The sequence below is a fragment of the Engystomops pustulosus genome, chromosome 5, assembly GCF_040894005.1.
Source record: "Engystomops pustulosus chromosome 5, aEngPut4.maternal, whole genome shotgun sequence".
NCBI classification, from domain to species: Eukaryota; Metazoa; Chordata; class Amphibia; order Anura; family Leptodactylidae; genus Engystomops; species Engystomops pustulosus.
The window spans coordinates 172,072,383-172,082,807 of record NC_092415.1 but is presented as its reverse complement, the minus strand read 5'-3'; positions in this window follow the sequence as shown (position 1 = coordinate 172,082,807).

Below are 10,425 nucleotides of genomic sequence, written 5' to 3'. Positions count from 1 at the left end.
TTACAGGCAATAATATTGGTACCCCTCCTCTTCCCCAGCATGGTAAACTACCTCTCTCAAAATTACCCCCTACCCTTTATATGTATCCCATTGCTATCCGCATCCTTGTAATGGTTACAGCTAACATGTCTTTCACAAACTTCCACCCCTGTACCTCTCCTTGTTCCAGATACAGAACAAATAAAAAACATTTCTTTTCTAGTGCCAAAGCCCCAATCAAAAGCTTCCTTCTCTTATTTATAAGATTTAGGGCTGTTTTACATGGCCATGGTTGAAGCTCGGTGTCTGAGTGGGTAGCACTTCTGCCTTGCAGAACTTGAGTCGTGGGTTCGAGTCCCACCCAGGTCAACGTTTGCAAAGCATTTGTATGTTCTCTCCGTGTTCGCGTGGGTTTCCTCCCACACTCCAAAAACATACTTGTAGGTTGTTTAGATTGTGAGCCCCATGGGACAGGGACCAATTTGGCAGACTCTGTGCAGCGCTGCATAATCTGTGTGCGCTATATAAATAAAGACTTATTATTATTAATATTATGTGATTATCAGGGGCATAACAATCGCGTTTGCAGGGGTCTGGAGCTGGATAGGGCAGTGTCCACCAGAAGGGAGAGACGATCAATTATATGTGTTTCATTAAGACACATATAATTGATTACCACAGCGGAGCAGATCATGTATTCTGCCTACGTACACGTGTATGTATACTATATGACGCAGACAGCCAGTAACACGTCATCTGTGACGATACAGGAAGAAGGTGGCTGCCCAGAAGAGGAAGCCGTGGCAGCACTGGTGCTTCTAGTAAGAATTGTATTGTTTTTTTTTTTTTTATGGGGATCAACATTAGGGCATTAGAAGCTCATTTGCATAAAGCTATAAAGTCTTTATTTCGGTGTAGCAGACGTGCCGGAACATGGCAGAAGGACTCCCACTTAATCCCTAACTCGTTCCGGATGTCAGCGGGCGCAGGTCCGGAGTCTGCAGCAACGTCTTTAGACGTTTTCTGCTGCTCCCGCGCTAATCGTGAGCAGGACCCGGTCTCTGTGAGCACTGGGCCTATAGGGGTTAATCAGAGGTGCTTGGTTGAATTAGACCCAGTACAGCTCTGATCACCTGTCCCCAGTGACAGGTGGGCATTTACCCTGTAAATGAGGCTCTTATAGATGGCTCAGTTACAGAGGAAAACCTGTAAAAGAAAAAAAAAGTGAAAATGTCCCCCAGGGGTCTTTTATGACCTCATGGGGACATATAAAGTAAAAGCACACACACACAAAATTATTAACCTGTTCCTGCTCTGTATCCGATATATCGGACGCTGAGCGCAGTGACATAACTCTCAGTGTCCGATATATCGGATGTGAGCGCTACTTGCACTTTGCAGCCGACACCCCTCTGATGACATCACAGGGCCAATCTGATTGGTCCTGTGACGTCGATCGACGCCATTGGCCAGTCAATGCAGACTGGCCAATGCCAGCGACCTGTAACAATTTTTGTGCAGATTTTTCTAGCCCAACGCTCTCCAAAATCACCATTTTGTGATTGGTGGTGTTGGAGAGAGTTGTGCTAGTGATCTGTCCCTTTACTGTACCCCAAAACACACGATTACCTCCCAATTGTCCGTTTTCCCTATCACCCACAATTGCTCAAGTGCGATCTGTTAGGGGTTATAGAAGTAGCGCGGAGGATCAGGTGTAGCGTGGAAGAGTAAGGGTATAAGGAAGGGGGTGGCTTCAGATGGCTATAACTTCAGATCTGTGGTACTTAGAATCTTCTGTATCAGGGGCTGAGATATGGTGACGGGTTGATGTGGTCAGAAGCTGAAATCAGTGCCCAGCACAGCCCAGTAAGATGGTGGCGCGGGTCAAGTACCCTTGGAGGTCTTAAAATAAAAAAAAATAAACATTCAAATCCCTCCCCCCTTGTCCTTAGAACTCAGTGGCCTAACTTCAAGCTGATGGGCCCCAGTGCAAAGTTTGTGCCAGGCCCCTGACTATAATGTGAGGCTTTTGGTACTAGGCTTTTTATATGGGAAAGTGACACCATAAGGGCCCCCTAAGCCTCTCAGGCCCAGTTACGGCCGTACTCTCTGCACCCCCTAAAGTTACGCCCCTGCTAGAACTGATATAAAAATAAACAAATAAAATCATAAACATATTAGGTATCCCCGAATCCCAAAAAGCTGATCTATTACAATAGAACTGATAATCCCGCCTGTGAACCCTATAACGGAAAATAGGGCCAAAATATCTGAAATGCCATTTTTTCCTCTGTTTGCAACAGATGCTAGCAATGTAAACATCATGGTGTCTTGAAAAAGATGACACCTTATAAAGGTCTGTATGTCGACGTATAAACACTGTATGCACAGTGAAAGCTACAAAAAATGTGTCCACAAGAAAATGGTGCAAATACGGTTTTTTTCTAGCTTTTCATCGCATTTGGAATTTTTTTTCATTTTCTTCTAACCGGCATGGGATATGCCGAGCTGTTTGCTAATACAAGCCTGCTATAGCTTTGTAGTTGGAAAATGAAAAAAGTTATGGATTTATGGATGGAGAGGGAAAAATGGAAACACAAAAAGCAAATATGGCTTGGTCCTTAACGCCTTTTTTCATTTTTGCGTCTTTATTTTTTACTCCCCACCTTCAAAAATCTATAACTTTTTTATTTTTCCATGTAGAGAGCTGTGTGACGGCTTATTTTCTGTGTAACAAATTGTACTTCATAGTGATGGTATTTCATATTCTATGCCGTTTACTGGGAAGTGGGAAAAAATTATGAATGCAGTTAAAATGATGAAAAAACACATTTGCACCATTTTACATCTTTCACTGTGCGCCCTAAATGACAAGTCTACTTCATTCATTTGGTCAATACGATCACGTGGATACCAAATTTGTATAGGTTTTATAATATTTTCATACATTTACAAAAATTAAAACCTCCTGTACTACAAAAAATTCTTCATTTTGCCGTCTTCTTGCGCTAATAACTTTTTCATACTGGTGTACAGAGCTGTGGGTGGTGTCATTTTTTGTGACTTTTGATGACGTTTTCAATGCTTCTATTTTTAGAGCTGCACAACCTTTTGATCACTTTTTATAGAATTTTTTATATTTATCAAAATGGAAAAAAAATGCCATTTGGGACTTTGGGCATATTTTCCGTTACGGGGCTAAAGGGAGTGAAAAGCCGTTATTATATTTTGATAGATCAGGCATTTTCAGATGTGGCGATACCTAATGTGTGTATGATTTTTACGGTTTATTTATATTTATATGACTTCTAGGGAAAGGGGGGTGATTTGAATTTTCAATTTTTTTATTATAATTTTTTATTTTTTACTTTTTTTTATTTTTTACTATTTTTCAGACTTCCTAGGGTACTTTAACCCTAGGTTGTCTGATTGATCCTACCATATATTGCCATACTACATTACGGCTGTATATGAGGATTTTGCACACCTTCTATTACAATGTGCAAATTGCACATAGTAATAGCCTAGATCATGATAGCCTCGGATCTTTGTGTGACCCGAGGCTGTCATGGCAACGGATCGCCGCTCCCTGTTGACATCATGGGGAGCGACGATCGTAGCCAAGATGGCAGTGCCCATGCGATCAAAGCGGCAATCAAAGGGTTTACACCCGCAATCGGTGCAAGCACTGATCGTGGGTGTTAGCGACGGGTGTCTAAGCCTGTGAGCCCTCTTCATACTTCCCCATGTGCAATAAAACGTACAGGTACGTCTTATTGCGCTATGGGTTTAAAGTGGTATTCCCATGAAGACAAGTTTTTTAAATATATTCAGAGTAACAACACATTCTCTAATTCAAAGTTATTAACAAAATACAGCATTTCACAGATATAATTCATACTTGTCTCTATCAGTCCTGGTGTACACAATTTAAGTTGCAAACTGGTTCCGAACCCTGTATCTTCTGACTTAGGGTCGGCATGACTGTCTGACGCGTCTGTCTGACGCTGTGGAGCTGAGCTGTTCTCTGCTCCCTGCAGCTGCCCCTCCCCCCTGCCCTCCCCCCTGCATTCCAGGACGGAGCCTACATTGATACACACTGACTGCCTGCCAGCAAACAACAGCAGCATCGAGAGGAGAGCTACAGGCAGATAAGTTTTTTAACCCGGGGGAAAGGGGAGGGAGGCACATAAGATCTGATAGTGTGAGATCAGAGATGTAGCCAGGGCCGGTGCCAGCACTGGGCATACTTTGGCAAGAGCCGGGGCCCAGAGCTTCTGGGGGACCCACATAAAGCTGTACATAAGGAATCCATTGAGGGTGCTTTATATAAAATAACCATAGGGGTCTGTATGGGTTGATAAACTAGGGAATATTTTAGGGGAGACTGTCTTAGTTTCCGAATTTTTAATGCCGCCATGTCAGTTAGGGGGGCCAACTGAAACCTGGAGTCAACGCTGGATGTAGTAGAGCTGCCTGTGTCATTGTGTGTAATATTCATCTCATCATCTCATCTCTTTTTTATGTGTCAGATACTAGCACAATGTTCAGAAGGTAAATGAAAGAGTATATAAACCTGTACCCTGATAATCTAACCACATTGTCAGAAAAGAGACACTGAAGTGTCTGCTTAGAGAGTTATAGGAGCTAAAACAGCAATAAAACTGAGTAAAATTGTAAAGTAAGGGGTTAAAAATTATCTTTATTGTGCACTAGGGGATTGAAATTTGAGAATTTTCCTTCATGGGCAAACCCCTTTAAGAGGTTAAACTATTAGGCTCTCAACCATATCTCAAATCTCAACTTCTCAGTCCTTGGTAATTTGGTGTAATGGTAAAGACTGAAACTTCATCTTTCACTCTTGTAATCTGTAGAACTGGAGATACAGGTAGGTAAATACACAGTTGTAAATGTGAACTGCAGATAAAAATCCAATTTCTGCCTTTTTTTCAACTGTGTGTATGTATAGTTCTAATAACTTGAATCACAAGATCCCAACCGATACCATCTGAAAGATGTGATTCTTATCTTTAATATGACATGTTCCTAGGTAATAGAAAACCAAAGATAAGGGCATTTGAAGTGACATTCACCCTGCAGGCGTTATACCCCAAATTTTACCCTTTTCTGCTCATTTTCACATGACTTTGAGCGATCAAAGAAAAGGAAGGAGAAGGGAACTCTAGAAGGGACATTGGGGTAAAATATTGTGACGGTACCCTTTAAAGTGAACCTTTCATCAGGAATGTAATTTTAGCTGGTGACAGGTTCCAGTAGTCCATGCTATGCATATTTTTTTTAAAAGTCTTTGTCAGCATTCTGCATCATTCTAGGACTATAAGTTTAATTCACTTTATCTGGCTCTTTGCCAGCAGTATTTGGTGAGTCCTGGGGAAGGGGCAGATGCAGTCTGGGTGTGTATATGTCTCCTTATGCATTCTTCCTCTACTCAATAACGTCCACCTCCCTCCCCTACCTGATAAATGCACATGACAGGAAGTGTGGAGTGGGGAGGGGGCTGCATGTGTGTAGGAGAGGAGACTGACACAGGGACATACAGGCTGCAGCTGCCCCCCCCCCCTTCCCCGGGACATTGCTGGTGAAAGCTCTAAATTTCCTCTGTGTCTTGACAGACAAATAGATTAAATGCAATCTACCATCAAAATCACTTACTCTTAGATCCAGGGACTGTGACTGTGGTAATCTTCTTCTATTTGTTACCCATGGCCTCCTCCCTTCTAAAATCAACTAATGAGCCAGAAGGGCTCCTGGAGATGTTATTAGAGCCCACTCTAACCTTTCACAGGCTGTTAAACTGTGGAGGAGCACTGCCCCCTCCCACTGTGTGCTGAACGTCCTCTGCTGCAGTGCAATTACACCAGGCAGAGGGAGAAGGAAGCGCTGAGGGAGCAGTATGTAGGGGGAGGCAGTGTAACAGGCTATGAAACGTCATCATGGAGGGGCTCAGGTAACACCCCCAGAGCCCTTCAGGTTCATTAGCATAATTAGGAGGAGGCCATTGATTACAAATATAAGAGGATAACCACAGTCACGGTGCCTGGATCTATGAGTAAGTGTCCTTGGTTTAGCTTGTTTGTTTTTATGGTAGATTTCCAGTTTAAATACAGCATTTTCCTCTGATATTTAGTATTAACTTATGCTAAAAATTATTAAGTAAGTAAATAAGTAAAAGCAGTGTATTATGTATCCATAAAACTAAGCTTGTTGCTGATGGTGTGGAAAAGATAAGGGCTACACCGTAGTCTTTTTATCTTTTACATTTTTGTCGTCTCCTGATATTTCTCCGCTTTCTCATTTTTGAAGGAGTTTCCTACAGCACATTTAGTTCTCTGCTGTTGTACAGTAATAGCTAAATCCGATGCCAAAACGTAGATGACATCACCCCAACTAATTTATATGTTGTCTAACTAATTAATCTCCTCATTTGTCTTCACATTTTTCCTCTGACAGAAAGTTTCACTCTGTTCATTTCTGATATGTAAGACCCATAACTCTCCTGAAAGACTTGGCGGGAGAGCTTCCCTCTAGGATAGGCAAAGCCCCAGTTAGTTAAACCATGCTTAAGTATTAAGGACTCCCTAATAAAAGAAAGTTCTGCCCGAGTGGTGTGAAGAGCTTAGCACGAACAGAACTGCCTGGCATTCAATGAGCAGAGCTCAGTAAGCAGACATCTCCCTGCAGCTGTTATGGGAAACCGAGCTTTTCTAGGCATCGCCACCCATACTTTGGCAAATACAATAGAGGCTGCACCTCCATTATAATCTGCATTAGAACGTTCACCCATCTTGATCATGTCACCAGCACCTTAAGCTGTAAGCACTTTGGTAATGGGACACCTTTCGGCTTAGGCTCGCTGTTATTAATTAATGGATTTTTCTATTATTATTCTTTGTCCTATTTTTTTTTTTTTTACCTGCCTCCTACAAATTCATCCTGAAGTGAATTGATAGATCTGTACCATGAACACGGCGGGCGAGCACGCCATGTGATATATACATTTGTTCCACATTTCTAACACATCATCTGAGCTTTGTAGAGAAGCAAAGTCCTGCCTTTGTTAGTTTACAGAGCAGTCAATAAATTCACAGCATAACATACCTGTTATACAGCAATGCTCTGCCTGGCTTTCTATGGAGGACATTTATCACTGTCCCCTTTCTCTTACAATTGCAATAAAGTAGTCTGTTAATGGCACAAAATCTGAAGGCTTTACTGCAAATGTTCACACAGAGTATTATATTTCGATATTTTATTGTAGATGCGCCTTATAGTCGAGTGCGCCTTATATATGAACCGTACTTACAGACAGCAGCTGCCTTGAACTGTGCTCAGGTCTGCCACCTGCTGGTCATTCATCCTTATAATCAGGTGCGCCTTATAATCCGGTGTGCCTTATAAATGAATCTAGACATTTTAGCACGCATGTATGGAAGGTGCACCTTATAATCCGGTGCGCCTTATAGTCCGAAAAATACAGTACAGTATTTTACACTTTGTATGGCTGATTTATTAGTATTGTTTGCACCGGTTTTATTATGTAAATACATTTTAAAAAAAGATGACTTTTGGATCCTGAAGTAGCTAAACGCTCCAGTTTGGCCCCCCAAATAGCTTTTCCTACTACCGACCTGTTACAGCCTTGACTGTATCTAGTTCTTAAAAAGTTAGGGTCACCTTTAGAAGCCTCTAAAATGTAGGCTTAAATGCAGAGTATTGCAGATCAACTCCATTGCCCAACCACCGGGGGCCCGACCACAGTGTGGCGGCAGCTGGATTTCCTGGGACACGAGGGGCTGGTTTATAGTGTGGCCAAGTTACAGTCCAGAAGAACAAGACTCGTCAATGCATGTAAGGACCAGTGGGTGGAGGCAAGTAGAGGAGGAGGCCACAGTATAATGAGGGGATCCCCCTGGGGCACTCCAGTTGTGTGTGTTAGTAGCAGGCCAGCTATCACATGTGGAGACAGACCCTCTTTTGTTTTTTTCATTCCTGTTTCTGGCATTACTTTATTTTGCTGTGCACAAAGCTGTATAACGGAGTATTATCTGCGTGACACATTGCACTTCCTAGTGACACTTTATGAATGTAATGACAAAAAAACACAGTTGTGCCATTTTCTTATTTGCTTCAACTTTTTTTTTTTTTTTTTTTTTTTAATTTTATTGTTATTATGCAGACATACAGCACTTAACTTACATATCAATTGCATCATCATTAGCCCTTATACAAGCTATGAAATAACCACAATGATATTATTATGGGAATTGAAAGGGTTAGTTTGGTTAGTGCTGTGTAAAGTTCGTTATAGTAAACCTTGAGTCTGTCGGACTACCACTTTAGGCCAGAGGAAACAATATAAGTCCCGGTCCAAGTACATAGTCTTCAGTCCCAAAAACAGAGTGTATAATTCAAACTGAAAAGAAAAAACAAAAGAAAGTCCAACAAGTTCCTAATTTTAAACTTAGTGGTCTGCTCTTCCCAACTTTTTGATTGGGAGGGGGATATGTTATTCTTTGTATAAATTAGAGGTGGTCCAAGGTCTCCACTGGGCTTCATTTAGGGACACTGTGTTGTGTTGAATAGCCAAGGCCTTTTCATAAGCACACGTGGTGTTGATTTGCCTGATCACTTCATCTATTGTAGGACATACAGGATCTTTCCAATGTCTAGTTATTGTCAGTTTAGTTGACATAAGCAGGTGAGCTGGAAGTGTTTGATGTTTTTTGTCGATCTCATGTAAGTTGATCATGAGTAACGCTTGTTGCGGGGATAGAGTGATAGCTTTTTGGTAGATTAAAGAGAGCATTTGTGTCGTTGCATCCCATAGTGGTGAAATGTAGGGGCAGTCCCACAGCACGTGGAGTAAGGTTCCCCTACTCCCACATCCCCGCCAACACAGTGGAGATGTATTCGGGTAGATGGTATTCAGCCGGGAAGGTGTGAAGTACCATCTCAGTAATGTTTTAATTGCCGCTTCCTGATGTGAGACACATCTGAACGAAGAGTAGATAGTGGAAATAGCTTTTTTCCATTCTGCTGATGTGATTGAGGCTCGACAGTCTCTTTCCCATTTGGTCATGGGTGCAATTTTTACCTGCTTGTCTTCTTCTTGTAGAAGTTTGTAGAAAAAGGAGATTCCTTTGTTTTTGGTTGACCTGTTGTCCAGGTAATTTAGTAAAGTTTGATCCATATGTGGCGTGCTAGGGCTAGCCTCTTTTAAAATACTACGTATCCTTAGGTATGAATGTATTTCCGTCCCTGTAAGGCCATATCTTACTGAGAGTTCTTGGAAAGACATGATGCTTTTGTGTCCCCATAGATCTTGAAGGGAGTGTATTACTTTGTTTGTCCAGCTAGTCAGGTTTAGGTTATGGGTTTTAGAGCCGATATACTCCAGAGGGATTTTGCTGAGAGGGAAGGGTGTGGATGACACTTTCCTTTTTTGTAACAACTCCTGCCACGCTTTGTCCGTTGCTTTAATAGTGAGGATCTTGGTATTAGGTGTATTTAGACCCCATAGACCATTATATAGTCTAAAAGCAAGTGGGTAGTTATTGTTGAGAAATGATTCTTGTTGACACCAAGTCTTGGAAGCATCACCCCACCAATAATATGTCTGGTCTAGAAGAACGGCAAAATAATATTTTTCCATATCAGGGAGGCCAAGTCCTCCTGCTAATTTATCCCTGGACATAATTTTCCGGGCAATTCTGGGTTTTTTGCCTTGCCATATGAATTTAGCTAGTTGTGCGTGTACTTTTTGAAAAAAGGACTTAGGGATAGGGATGTTGAGTGCTCTAAATATAAAAAGATAACGGGGGAGAATCATCATTTTGTATGTCGCTATTCTTCCACACCATGAGAGTATATTTTTGGAATATGCCTCCAATACCCTGTCAACTGTGGTTAGTAGAGGGATATAGTTATGCTGGAAAAGCTGAGAAGTTGGAAATGTGATATTTACCCCTAAGTAGGAGATTGCTGTGTCTTGCCAGTCTAAGTCATATTTAAGTTTTAATTGGGTTAGGACTGGTTGAGGTAGGTTAATGGGAAGGGCCTGGGATTTTGTCTTGTTAATTTTATAGAAAGAGACTCTTCCGAATTCTTCCAGAGCTTGCAAGGTATGGGGTAGAGAAGTGGAAGGGTCAGTTATAGCTAAGATAATATCGTCTGCGAATAGCGAGATTACATTATCTAGTTGTCCCATTTTTATCCCCTTTATGTTCTGGTTTTGCCTTATATATTCCGCCAAGGGTTCAATGGTTAAAATAAAAAGTAAAGGTGAGAAGGGGCATCCCTGACGGGTACCATTTGATAATTTGAAGGAAGAGGAAAGTATTCCGTTTGTGAAAACTTGGGCTATGGGATTTGAATAGAGTGCTTTTATTGCATTATACATATTTCCCTTAATACCAAACTTTTCCA